The sequence below is a fragment of the Triticum aestivum genome, chromosome 5A (genome assembly GCF_018294505.1).
Source record: "Triticum aestivum cultivar Chinese Spring chromosome 5A, IWGSC CS RefSeq v2.1, whole genome shotgun sequence".
Classification (NCBI taxonomy): domain Eukaryota; kingdom Viridiplantae; phylum Streptophyta; class Magnoliopsida; order Poales; family Poaceae; genus Triticum; species Triticum aestivum.
Window position 1 is genome coordinate 427,754,076 of NC_057806.1, and position 15,515 is coordinate 427,769,590.

Sequence of the window (15,515 nt, forward strand, 5' to 3'; positions counted from 1 at the left end):
TCCGTGATGGTGTCTAGATTGGATCTGGTGGTTCTGGACTCTGCGGCGGCTGGAATTGATTTTCGTCGACTCCCCTAGGGTTTCTGGAATATTGGGGTATTTATAGAGCAAAGAGGCGGTCCGGGAGGCACCCGAGGTGGGCACAACCCACTAGGGCGCGCCTGGCCTCCTGGCGCGCCCTGGTGGGTTGTGCTCTCCTCGGGGCACCCCCCCATGCGCAGTGATACGTCTCCAACGTATTTATAATTTTTGATTGCTCCATGCTATATATCTACTGTTTTGGACATTATTGGGCTTTATTATCCACTTTTATATTATTTTTGGGACTAACCTATTAACCGGAGGCCTAGCCCGGAATTGTTGTTTTTGCCTGTTTTAGGGTTTCGAAAAAAGGAATATCAAACGGAGTCCAAACGGAATGAAACCTTCGGGAACGTGATTTTTGGAACGAACAAGATCGAGGAGACTTGGACCTTACGTCAAGCAACCAACAGGGAGGCCACGAGGTAGGGGGGCGCGCCCTCCACCCTCGCGCCCCCCCTGTTGCTCCACCGACGTACTTCTTCCTCCTATATATACCTACGTACCCCCAAACGATCAGAAACGGATCCAAAACCCTAATTCCACCACCGTAACTTTCTGTATCCACGAGATCCCATCTTGGGGCCTGTTCCTGAGATCCGCTGGAGGAGGCATCGATCACGGAGGGCTTCTACATCAACACCATAGCCTCTCCGATGAAGTGTGAGTAGTTTACTTCAGACCTACGGGTCCATAGTTAGTAGCTAGATGGCTTCTTCTCTCTTTTTGGATCTCAATACAATATTCTCCCCCTCTCTTGTGGAGATCTATTCGATGTAATCTTCTTTTTGAGGTGTGTTTGTTGAGATCGATGAATTGTGGGTTTATGATCAAGTCTATCTATGAATAATATTTGAATCTTCTCTGAATTCTTTTATGTATGATTGGTTATCTTTGCAAGTCTCTTCGAATTATCAGTTTGGTTTGGCCTACTAGATTGATCTTTCTTGCAATGGGAGAAGTGCGTAGCTTTGGGTTCAATCTTGCGGTGTCCTTTCCCGGTGACAGTAAGGGCGTCAAGGCACATATTGTATTGTTGCCATCGAGGATAACAAGATGGGTTTTTCTTCATATTGCATGAGTCTATCCCTCTACATCATGTCATCTTTCTTAAGGCGTTACTCTATTTTTAACTTAATACTCTAGATGCATGCTGGATAGCGGTCGATGAGTGGAGTAATAGTAGTAGATGAAGGCAGGGTCGGTCTACTTGTCTCGGACGTGATGCCTATATACATGATCATACCTAGATATTCTCATAACTATGCTCAATTCTGTCAATTGCTCAAGAGTAATTTGTTCACCCACCATAGAATACTTATGCTCTTGAGAGAAGCCACTAGTGAAACCTATGGCCCCCGGGTCTATCTTTATCATACCAATCTCCTACTACTTAGTTATTTACTTTGCTATTTATTTTGCCTTTATTTTACTTTTCATCTTTATCATAAAAATACCAAAAATATTATCTTTATCATATCTATCAGATCTCACTCTCGTAAGTGGCCCTATAGGGATTGACAACCCCTATTTGCGTTGGTTGCGAGGATTTATTTGTTTTGTGCAGGTACGAGGGACTTGCACATAGCCTCCTACTAGATTATACCTTGGTTGTCAAAAACTGAGGAAAATACTTACGCTACTTTGCTGCATCATCCCTTCCTCTTCGGGGAAAACCAACGCAGTGCTAAAAGAGGTAGTAAGAAGGATTTCTGGCGCTGTTGCCGGGGAGGTCTACCCAAAGAGGAAGGGATGATGCAGCACAACGACAGTAGGTATTTCCCTCAGATATGAAACCAAGGTTATCGAACTAGTAGGAGAACCAAGCAACAGAACATAAACAACACCTGCACACAAATAACAACTACTCGCAACCCGACGTATTAAAGGGGTTGTCAATCCCTTTCGGATAACGGCGCCAGAAATTGGCAAACGAACATGAGAGAGTTGTAAATATTGATAGATCGAACGTCAAATAAAATAAATTGCAGCAAGGTATTTTTGTATTTTTGGGTTAATAGATCTGAAAATAAAAGGCAAATAAAAGTAGACCGCGAAGGAAATTAATATGAGAAAGAGACCCGGGGGCCGTAGGTTTCACTAGTGGCTTCTCTCGAGAAAAATAGCAAACGATGGGTAAACAAATTACTGTTGGGCAATTGATAGAACTTCAAATACTCATGACGATATCCAGGCAATGATCATTACATAGGCATCACGTCCAAGATTAGTAGACCGACTCCTGCCTGCATCTACTACTATTACCCCACACATCGACCGCTATCTAGCATGCATCTAGTGTATTAAGTTCATGGAGAAATGGAGTAATGCAATAAGAATGATGACATGATGTAGATGATACGTCTCCAACGTATCTATAATTTTTGATTGCTCCATGCTATATTATCTACTGTTTTAGGCAATATTGGGCTTTATTATCCACTTTTATATTACTTTTGGGACTAACCTATTAACCGGAGGCCCAGCCCAGATTTGATGTTTTATGCCTATTTAGTGTTTCGAAGAAAAGGAATATCAGACGGAGTCGAAAGGGAACGAAATCAACTGGAGAAGTTATTTTTGGAAGGAAAGACACCTGATGAACTTGGACCCCACATCAAGGGAGACACGAGGTGCTCACGAGGGTGGGGGCGCGCCCCCCTGTCTCGTGGACCCCTGTGGCTCCTCTGACGTCCTCCCTGCACCCATATATACCCACGTGACCTAAAACTTCCAAGACGCAAGATAGATCGGGAGTTCCGCCACCAGAAGGCTCCGTAGCCACCAAAAACCAATCTAGACCCGTTCCGGCACCCTGCCGGAGGGGGCAATCCTTCTCCGGTGGCCATCTTCATCATCCCGGTGCTCTCCATGACGAGGAGGGAGTAGTTCTCCCTCGGGGCTGAGGGTATGTACCAGTAGCTATTTGTTTGATCTCTCTCTCGTGTTCTTGAGATGATACGATCTTGATGTATCGCGAGCTTTGCTATTATATTTGGATCCTATGATGTTTCTTCCCCCCTCTTCTCTCTTGTAATGAATCGAGTTTCCCCTTTGAAGTAATCTTATCGGATTGAGTCTTTAAAGATTTGAGAACACTTGATGTATGCCTTGCCGTGGATATATGTGGTGACAATGGGATACCGCGTGCCACTTGATGTATGTTAAGGTGACCAACTTGCAGGTTCATGAACCTATGCATAGGGGTTGGCACACGTTTTCGTCGCGATTCTCCGGTAGATCTTTGGGGCACTCTTTGAGGTCCTTTGTGTTGGTTGAATAGATGAATCTGAGATTGTGTGATGCATATCGTATAATCATACCAATGGATACTTGAGGTGACATTGGAGTATCTAGGTGACATTAGGGTTTTGGTTGATTTGTGTCTTAAGGTGTTATTCTAGTACGAACTCTAGGGCTGTTTGTGACACTTATAGGAATAGCCCAACGGATTGATTGGAAAGAATAACTTTGAGGTGGTTTCGTACCCTACCATAATCTCTTCGTTCCTTCTCCGCTATTAGTGACTTTGGAGTGACTCTTTGTTGCATGTTGAGGGATAGTTTTATGATCCAATTATGTTAGTATTGTTGAGGGAACTTACACTAGCGAAAGTATGAACCCTAGGCCTTATTTCCACACATTGCAATACCATTTACGCTCACTTTTATCATTAGTTACCTTGCTGTTTTTATATTTTCAGATTACAAAAACTATTATCTACTATCCATATACCACTTGTATCACCATCTCTTCACCGAACTAGTGCACCTATACAATTTACCATTGTATTGGGTGTGTTGGGGACACAAGAGACTCTTTGTTATTTGGTTGCAAGGTTGCTTGAGAGAGACCATCTTCATCCTACGCCTCCTACGGATTGATAAACCTTAGGTCATCCACTTGAGGGAAATTTGCTACTGTCCTACAAACCTCTGCACTTGGAGGCCCAACAACGTCTACAAGAAGAAGGTTGTGTAGTAGACATCAAGCTCTTTTCTGGCGCCGTTGCCGGGGAGGTGAGTGCTTGAAGGTATATCTTTAGATCTTGCAATCGAGTCTTTTAGTTTCTTGTTTTATCACTAGTTTAGTTTATAAAAGAAAACTATAAAAAATGGAATTGAGTTTGTCTCATACGCTTCATCTTTTTAATATCTTTCGTGAGTATGATGGAAAGGATAATTGTGCTCAAGTGCTAGAAGAAGAAATCTATAAAATGTTTGGCACTAAATATTTGAATGATGAGCATGATTGCAATGTTGTTAGTATGAATTCCTTGAATATCCATGATGCTAATGATATGCAAAGCCACAAGCTTGGGGAAGCTATGTTTGATGAAGATGATATTTTTTGCCCCCCAAGTTTTGATGAGCAAATTTATTATGATGAAAGCATGCCTCCTATCTATGATGATTATTGTGATGACACCTATGCTTTAAAGAATAATAATAACAATGAAACTTGTCATCTTGATTTCAATTTTCAATCCCATGATAGTTACTTTGTTGAGTTTGCCCCCACTATTATTCATGAGAAGAATTTTGCTTATGTGGAGAGTAATAAAATTTCTATGCTTATAGATCATGAAAAGAATGCTTTAGGTGCTGGTTATATTGTTCAATTCCTTCATGATGCTACTGAAAATTATTATGAGGGAGGAATATATGCTTGTAGGAATTGCAATAATATCAAGTTTCCTCTCTATGTGCTTAAATTTTTGAAGTTATGCTTGTTTTACCTTCCTATGCAAGTTGATTCTTGTTCCCACAAGTTGTTTGCTCACAAAATCCCTATGCATAGGAAGCATGTTAGACTTAAGTGTGCTAGTCATATTCTTCATGATGCTCTCTTTATGCTACAATGCTTATCTTCTATGTGAGCATCGTTGAAATCATCATGCCTAGCTAGGGGCGTTAAACGATAGCGCTTGTTGGGAGGCAACCCAATTTTATTTTTGTTCCTTGCTTTTTGTTCCTGTTTAGTAATAAATAATTCATCTAGCCTCTGTTTAGATGAGGTTTTATGCTTTTAATTAGTGTTTGTGCCAAGTAGAACCTTTGGGAAGACTTGGGGAAAGTCTTGTTGATCATGCTGTAAAAAACAGAAACTTTAGCGCTCACGAGAACTGCTGCCATTTTTATTTGGAGAGTGATATTTAGTTAATTATTTTTGAAGATGATTAACAGATAAATTCCTCAGGTCCAGCAATTTATTTGAGAATTTTATGAGTTCCAGAAGTATACGTTTGATCCAGATTACTACAGACTGTTCTGTTTTTGACAGATTCTGTTTTCATTGTGGTGTTTGCTTATTTTGATGAATCCATGGCTAGTAAAATAGTTTATAAACCATAGATAAGTTGGAATACAGTAGGTTTAACACCAATATAAATAAAGAATGAGTTCATTACAGTACCTTGAAGTGGTGATTTATTTTCTTATACTAACGGAGCTTACGAGTTTTCTGTTAAGTTTTGTGTTGTGAAGTTTTCAAGTTTTGGGTAAGGATTCGATGGACTATGGAATAAGGAGTGGCAATAGCCTAATATTGGGGATGCCCAAGGCACCCCAAGGTAATATTCAAGGACAACCAAGAGCCTAAGCTTGGGGATGCCCCGGAAGGCATCCCCTCTTTCGTCTTCGTTCATCGGTAACTTTACTTGGAGCTATATTTTTATTCGCCACATGATATGTGTTTTGCTTGGAGTGTCAATTTATTTTGTTATGATTTGCTTTCTGTTATTTAGAATAATTTTTTGCATCTGTTATTTCAATAAAAGTGGCATTGATAGCCTTTACTATGCCTATGTTACAAGTATACATGTTGCTGTTTGAAAACAGAAAGTTTACTGCGGTTGCAATAATTCCCTAGAAAAGTCAGAATGTGATAAAATGTTGAAACATTTTGCATATTAATCCCTGATAAATTTACTACAGTGGAAATTTTATTTCATAATTTTTGGAGCTAGGGAAGTATGGATGTTGCTGCATTCTTTACAGACTATCCTGTTTAGGCAGATTGCTGTTATGTTTGCATTGTTTGCATATGTTTGCTTCTTTAATGATTCTATTTGAGGATAGGACTGTTAAATATGCAGAGGCATTTAGTACGCAATGTTGAATAATAATTTTAGTGATTTGCTACAGTAGAGTATGATAAGGTTTTGGCAATGCTTTATACTAACTTATCTCACGAGTCCTTGTTGAGTTTTGTGTGGATGAAGCTTTTGAGATTTAGGGAGACCGTGATGTGAGAGGAATTAAGGAGACACAAAATCTCAAGCTTGGGGATGCCCAAGGCACCCCAATATAATATTTCAAGAAGTCTCAAGCGTCTAAGCTTGGGGATGCCCCGGTTGGCATCCCACCTTTCTTCTTCAATAACTATCGGTTAGTTTCAGTTGATCCTAAGTTTTAGCTTCTTCACATGATGTTTGCCATTCTTAGAATGTCATTTTATTTTTCTTTGCTTGCTGTTTGAATAAAATACCAAGATCTGAAATTATTAAATGTTAGAGAGTCTTCACATAGTTGCATAATTATTCGACTACTCATTGACCTTCACTTATATCTTTCGGAGTAGTTTGTTGTTTGCTCTAGTGCTTCACTTATATCTTTTAGAGCATGGTGGTAGTTGTATTTTTAAGAAATAGATGAACTCTCATGCTTCACTTATATTATTTTGAGAGTCTTAAATAGCATGGTAATTTGCTTAAAATCCTAATATGCTAAGCATAAAATATTTGTAAGGATTTTTATGAGTGTGTTGAATACTAAGAAAAGTTTGATGCTTGATGATTGTTTTGAGATATGGAGATGGTGATATTAGAGTCATGCTAGTTGAGTGGTTGTGAATTTGAGAGATACTTGTGTTGAAGTTTGTGATTCCCGTAGCATGCACATATGGTGAACCATTATGTAACGAAGTCGGAGCATGAGGTGTTTATTGATTGTCTTCCTTATGAGTGGCGGTCGGGGATGAGCGATGGTCTTTTCCTACCAATCTATCCCCCTAGGAGCATGCGCGTAGTGCTTGGTTTTGATGACTTGTAGATTTTTGCAATAAGTATGTGAGTTCTTTATGACTAATGTTGAGTCCATGGATTATACGCACTCTCACCCTTCCACCTTTGCTAGCCTCTCTAGTACCGTGCAACTTTCACCGGTACCATAGACCCACCATATACCTTCCTCAAAACAGCCACCATACCTACCTATTATGGCATTTCCATAGCCATTCCGAGATATATTGCCATGCAACTTTCCACCGTTCCATTTATCATGACACATTCATCATTGTCATATTTCTTAGCATGATCATGTAGTTGACATTGTATTTGTGGCAAAGCCACCATTCATAATTCTTTCATACATGTCACTCTTGATTCATTGCATATCCCGCTACACCGCCGGAGGCATTCATATAGAGTCATCTTTGTTCTAGTATCAAGTTGTAATTCTTGAGTTGTAAATAAATAGAAGTGTGATGATCACCATTCAATAGAGCATTGTCCCAAAAAAAGAGAAAGGCCAAAAAAAGGCCAAATAAAAAAAGGCCAAATAAAAAAGGAAAGGCCAAATAAAATAAATAAATGAAAAGGGGCAATGCTACTATCCTTTTTCCACACTTGTGCTTCAAAGTAGCACCATGATATAGCGAGTCTCATATGTTGTGCTTCAAAGTAGCACCATGTTCTTCATATAGAGAGTCTCATATGTTGTCACTTTCATATACTAGTGGGAATCTTTCATTATAGAACTTGGCTTGTATATTCCAATGATGGGCTTCCTCAAAATGCCCTAGGTCTTCGTGAGCAAGCGAGTTGGATGCACACCCACTAGTTTCTTTTGTTGAGCTTTCATACATTTATAGCTCTATTGCATCCGTTGCATGGCAATCCCTACTCACTCACATTGATATCTATTGATAGGCATCTCCATAGCCCGTTGATACGCCTAGTCGATGTGAGACTATCTTCTTCCTTTTTGTCTTCTCCACAACCACCATTCTATTCCACCTATAGTGCTATGTCCATGGCTCACACTCATGTATTGTGTGAAGATTGAAAAAGTTTGAGAACATCAAAAGTATGAAACAATTGATTGGCTTGTCATCGGTGTTGTGCATGATTTAAATATTTTGTGTGGTGAAGATGGAGCATAGCCAGACTATATGATTTTGTAGGGATAGCTCTCTTTGGCCATGTTATTTTGAGAGGACATGATTGCTTTGTTAGTATGCTTGAAGTATTATTATTTTTATGTCAATATGAACTTTTGTCTTGAATCTTTCGGATCTGAATATTCATATCACAAGTAAGAAGAATTACATTGAAATTATGCCAACTAGCATTCCACATCAAAAATTCTTTTTTATCATTTACTTACTCGAGGACGAGCAGGAATTAAGCTTGGGGATGCTTGATACGTCTCCTACGTATCTATAATTTTTGATTGCTCCATGCTATATTATCTACTGTTTTAGGCAATATTGGGCTTTATTATCCACTTTTATATTACTTTTGGGACTAACCTATTAACCGGAGGCCCCACCCAGATTTGCTGTTTTATGCCTATTTCAGTGTTTCAAAGAAAAGGAATATCAGACGGAGTCGAAACGGAACGAAGCCAACTGGAGAAGTTATTTTTGGAAGGAAACACACCTGATGAACTTGGACCCCACGGTAGGGGAGACACGAGGTGCTCATGAGGGTGGGGGGCGCGCCCCCCTGTCTCGTGGTGGCTCCTCCGACGTCCTCCCTGCACCCATATATACCCACGTGACCTAAAACTTCCAGAATGCAAGATAGATCGGGAGTTTCGCTGCCAGAAGGCTCCGTAGCCACCAAAAACCAATCTAGACCCGTTCTGGCACCCTGCCAGAGGGGGCAATCCTTCTCTGGTGGCCATCTTCATCATCCCGGTGCTCTCCATGACGAGGAGGGAGTAGTTCTCCCTCGGGGCTGAGGGTATGTACCAGTAGCTATTTGTTTGATCTCTCTCTCTCTCGTGTTCTTGAGATGATACGATCTTGATGTATCGCGAGCTTTGCTATTATATTTGGATCCTATGATGTTTCTTCCCCCCTCTTCTCTCTTCTAATGAATCGAGTTTCCCCTTTGAAGTAATCTTATCGGATTGAGTCTTTAAAGATTTGAGAACACTTGATGTATGTCTTGCCGTGGATATCTGTGGTGACAATGGGATACCGCGTGCCACTTGATGTATGTTAAGGTGACCAACTTGCGGGTTCCATGAACCTATGCATAGGGGTTGGCACACGTTTTCGTCGTGATTCTCCGGTAGAACTTTGGGGCACTCTTTGAGGTCCTTTGTGTTGGTTGAATAGATGAATATGAGATTGTGTGATGCATATCGTATAATCATACCCACGGATACTTGAGGTGACATTGGAGTATCTAGGTGACATTAGGGTTTTGGTTGATTTGTGTCTTAAGGTGTTATTCTAGTATGAACTCTAGGGCTGTTTGTGACACTTATAGGAATAGCCCAACGGATTGATTGGAAAGAATAACTTTGAGGTGGTTTCGTACCCTACCATAATCTCTTCGTTCGTTCTCCGCTATTAGTGACTTTGGAGTGACTCTTTGTTGCATGTTGAGGGATAGTTTTATGATCCAATTATGTTAGTATTGTTGAGGGAACTTACACTAGCGAAAGTATGAACCCTAGGCCTTGTTTCCACGCATTGCAATACCGTTTACGCTCACTTTTATCATTAGTTACCTTGCTGTTTTTATATTTTCAGATTACAAAAACTATTATCTACTATCCATATACCACTTGTATCACCATCTCTTCGCCGAACTAGTGCACCTATACAATTTACCATTGTATTGGGTGTGTTGGGGACACAAGAGACTCTTTGTTATTTGGTTGAAGGGTTGCTTGAGAGAGACCATCTTCATCCTACGCCTCCTACGGATTGATAAACCTTAGGTCATCCACTTGAGGGAAATTTGCTACTGTCCTACAAACCTCTGCATTTGGAGGCCCAACAACGTCTACAAGAAGAAGGTTGTGTAGTAGACATCAGTATACAAGATCTATCTATTTAGAGATAGATCCCATCGTTTTATCCTTAGTAGCAACGATACATATGTGTCGGTTCGCCTTCTGTCACTGGTATCAAGCACCGTAAGATCGAACCCACTACAAAGCACCTCTTCCCATTGCAAGGTAAATATATCAAGTAGGCCAAACAAACCCAAATATCGGAGAAGAAATATGAGGCTATAAGCAATCATGCATAAAAGAGATCAAAGAAACTCAAATACTTTCATGGATATAAAAAGATAGATCTGATCATAAACTCAAAGTTCATGCAATCCCAACAAACACACCATAAAAAGAGTTACATCATATGGATCTCCAAGAGACCATTGTATTGAGAATCAAACGAGAGAGAGGAAGCCATCTAGCTACTAACTACGGACCCGAAGGTCTACAAAGAACTACTCACGCATCATCGGAGAGGCACCAATGGAGGTGGTGAACCCCATCTGTGATGGTGTCTATATTGGATCTGGTGGTTCTGGACTCTGCGGCGGCTGGAATTGATTTTCATTGACTCCCCTAGGGTTTCTGGAATATTGGGGTATTTATAGAGCAAAGAGGCGGTCAGTGGGGCACCTGAGGTGGGCACAACTCACCAGGGCGTGCATGGGCCTCCTGGCGCCCCCTGGTGGGTTGTGCTCTCCTCAGAGCACCCCCAGGCGCAGCCTTGGCCCATTAGGTGTCTTCTGATTCAAAAAAATCTCTATAAAGTTTCCTTGCATTTGAATTCCGTTTGGTATTGATTTTGTCCGATGTAAAAAACATGCAAAAAACAGCAACTGGCACTTGGCACTATGTCAATAGGTTAGTACCAAAAATGATATAAAAGGACTATAAAACGATTATAAAACATCCAAGATTGATAATATAACAACATGGAACAATCAAAAATTATAGATACGTTGTAGACGTATCAGGTATCCGGGAGCCGCGTAATCTCATAGTCGAAGGAATATGTATTTGACATGAAGAAAGCAATAGCAATAAACTGAACGATCAATATGCTAAGCTAACGGATGGGTCTTGTCCATCACATCATTCTCCTAATGATGTGATCCCGTTATCAAATGACAACTCATATCTATGGTTAGGAAACCTTAACCATCTTTGATCAACGAGCTAGTCTAGCAGAGGCTCACTAGGGACACAATATTTGTTTATGTATCCACACATGTATTTAAGTTTCCTATCAATACAATTCTAGCACGAATAAATAAGCCTTTATCATGATTAAGGGAATATAATAATAACCATTTTATTATTGCTTCTAGGGCATATTTCCATCAAGATTCCCTCCCCTTAGCGCACCACCATGGAGGAGTACTCCTCCAATTGGTTTGCTCCCCTAGCTTGTCCAACAAGCTCTAGAGAGTGCCTCCCCCTTATTAAGCCTTCTAGGCCCAATAACTCTTCACTAATAGGCCTTTAGCAATTTCTTTTAGCCCATAGCCCCTAAATAAATCTTAGAGACTCCCGAATAAATATGGGAGCCCTCTCTTATTTATATTAGGTCCTTGGAAACATTTTCCACCTATATATCTTTACCGGGTATTCCCCGAAGCTCTTTTGGTAACCCTGAAATGTTTCCAGTCTCTCTTGAAACTATATTTTATCACTAAAACTATTCCAGTGATATTTCCTCATATTCCTCACTCCACTTGAACACAACATTATTGGGGAACATTGCATGGGAAACAAAAATTTTCCTATGCTCACCAAGATCAATCTAGGAGTGACCATATACGGGAGGAGAGATTGGATCTACATACCCTTGTAGATCGCTAAGCGGAAGCGTTAAGCAACACGGCTGATGTAGTCGTACTCTTCACGATCCAATCATGATCCAATCCGATCTAGCGCCAAACAGACGACACTTCCGCGTTCAGCACACGTGCGGCTCGATGACGTCTCCTCCTTCTTGATCCAGCAAGAGAGGGGGGAGAAGTAGATGGGATCTCAACCAACACAACGACATGGTGGAGATGGTGGTGGAGTGATGAACCACAAGTATAGGGGATCTATCGTAGTCCTTTCGATAAGTAAGAGTGTCGAACCCAACGAGGAGCAGAAGGAAATGACAAGCGGTTTTCAACAAGGTATTCTCTGCAAGCACTGAAATTATCGGTAACAGATAGTTGTGTGATAAGATAATTCGTAATGGGCAACAAGTAACAAAAGTAAACAAGGTGAAGCAAGGTGGCCCAATCCTTTTTATAGCAAAGGACAAGCCTGGACAAACTCTTATATTAAGCAAAGCGCTCCTGAGGACACATGGTAACTGTTGTCAAGCTAGTTTTCATCATGCTCATATGATTCACGTTCGTTACTTTGATAATTTGATATGTGGGTGGACCGGTGCTTGGGTGCTTCCCTTCCTTGGACAAGCCTCCCACTTATGATTAACACATCTCGCAAGCATCCGCAACTACAAAAGAAGAATTAAGGTAAACCTAACCATAGCATGAAACATATGGTTCCAAATCAGCCCCTTACGAAGCAAAGAATAAACTAGGGTTTAAGCTTTTGTCACTCTAGCAACCCATCATCTACTTATTTACTTCCCAATGCCTTCCCTAGGCCCAAATCATGGTGAAGTGTCATGTAGTCGACGTTCACATAACACCACTAGAGGAAAGACAACATACATCTCATCAAAATATCGAACGGATACCAAATTCACATGATTACTTATAACAAGTCTTCTCCCATGTCCTCAGGAACAAACGTAACTACTCACAAAGCATATTCATGATCAAGATCAGAGGAGTATTAATTATCATTAAGGATCTGAAAATATAATCTTCCACCGGATAAACCAACTAGCATCAACTACAAGGAGTATTCAACACTACTAGCAACCCACATGTACCAATCTGAGGTTTTGAGACAAAGATGGGATACAAGAGATGAACTAGGGTTTGAGAGGAGACGGTGCTGGTGAAGATGTTGATGGAGATTGACTCCCTCTCGATGAGAGGATCGTTGGTGATGACGATGGCTTCGATTTCCCTCTCCCCGAGGAAAGTTTCCCCGGCAGAACAGCTCCGCGGGAGCCCTAGATGGGTTCTGCCCAAGTTCCGCCTTGAGACGGCGGCGCTTCGTCCCGAAAGCTTCCTTCTGATTTTTTCCAGGTCAAAACACACCATTTAGCAGAAGATGGGCGTCGGAGGCCTGCCAGGGGTGCCCACAAGGACGGGGGGCGCGTCCTAGGCCCACGGGGTAGGACGCGCCCTCCACCCTTGTGGCTGGCTGGTGCCCCCCTCTAGTGCTTTCTTCGCCCAATATTTTTTATATATTCCAAAAATATTCTCCGTGAAGTTTTAGGACTTTTGGAGTTGTGCAGAATAGGTCTCTAATATGTGCTCCTTTTCCAGTCCAGAATTCCATCTGCCGACATTCTCCCTCTTCATGTAAACCTTATAAAATAAGAGAGAAAAGGCATAAGGATTGTGATATAATGTGTAATAACAACCCATAATGCAATAAATATTGATATAAAAGCATGATGTAAAATGGACGTATCATGGAGCAATCATAGCAGGGCTTCGCCAAGCGCCTCCGGAACTATGAACAAGGAAGAACGAGAGAGAGGGGAGGCCGCAGGGCATGGGAATTGTTGTTGCCAGCCTTCGAGCCTCCTCCAAGGAGGGGAGGCGGCCAAAGGGGGAGGAGTGCCCTCCAAGCCAAGTGGAGGGCCCTCTCCCTTAGGGTTTCCTTTCCCCTAGCCGGATGGGCCTTAGGGGGCTGGTGTGCCTGGCCCAATAAGTCTAGGACGACCCCTATAGCCCATGCACGCCCTAGGTGCTGGAGGGATCCTTCTGGACTCTTCTGGAACCTTCTAGAACCTCTCGGTACAGTACCGGTAAAACCCGAAACTTTTCCGGTAGCCAAAATATGACTTCCCATATATAAATCTTTACCTCCGGACCATTCCGGAGCTTCTCGTGATGTCCAGGATCTCATCCGGGGCTCCGAACAATATTCGGTCACCAACGTGAATATCCCAATACTTCTCTAGTGTCACCGAACGTTAAGCGTGCGGACCCTACGGGTTAGAGAATCATGTGGACATGACCGAGACGCCTCTCCGGTTAATAACCAATACCGGGACCTAGATGCCCATATTGGTTCTCACATATTCCACGAAGATCTTTATCGGTCGAACCACGATGCCAAGGATTCAATCAATCCCGTATGCAGTTCCCTTTGTCTAGCGGTATGTTACTTGCCCGAGATTCGATTGTCGGTATCTCCATACCTAGTTCAATCTCATTACCGGCAAGTCTCTTTACTTGTTCCGTAATACACGATCCCACGACTAACTCCTTAGTCACATTGCTTGTAAGCTTCTTGTAATGTTGTATTACCAAGAGGGCCCAGAGATACCTCTCCGTCATACGGAGTGACAAAACCCAATCTCGATCCATGCCAACCCAACAGACACCCTCAGAGATACCTGTAGAGTACCTTTATGATCACCCAGTTATGAAGTGACATTTGATACACACAAGGCATTCCTACGGTGTCAGGGAGTTGCATGATATCATGGTCTTAGGAACAGATACTTGACATGAAGAAAGCAGTAGCAATAAACTAATACGATCAAATGCTATGCTTATGGTTGGGTCTTGTCCATCACATCATTCTTCTAATGATGTGATCCCGTTATCAAATGCCAACTCATGTCTATGGTTAGGAAACCTTAACCATCTTTGATCAACGAGCTAGTCTAGTAGAGGCTCACTAGGGACACGGTGTTGTTTATGTATCCTCACATGTATCTGAGTTTTCGATGAATACAATTCTATGGATAATAAACGATTATTATGAACAGAGAAATATGATAATAACCAATTTATTATCGCCTCTAGGGCATATTTCCAACAAACATATAATAATTCCCTTAAGTGTGTGAACCTGTAGGTTTGGTGAAATATAGACATGAACAAAACTTTTTTTCATTCAATGATTAACAAAGGAACCGTGGAAATCCATGTTGACCCCTATATCCACACGAATGATATCCGAGTGAACCTTTGGTTATCATATGCTATTGCTTTTGCTTCGTGATACTTTATAAAACCCGAGCTGAGATATATCGGTATCCTCCTGAGTCATCCTCATGTTCATTATACCGGTCTCCTCGTTACAGCCATCCAGGCTCGCAACAAGGTGTGAATCATCCATGAGTATGACCCGACGCGCATCGACGAGGAGGTCACGCGACAGCTCGCGGCTGCCGCTTGTGAGTCTGACCCCAATCCTGGATGAGGATATCTCTTTGATAGAGGATGAGCACGACATCGACGATGGCGAGGAGGAGAACAACGAGGAGGAGGACGACGATGATGATGGTGA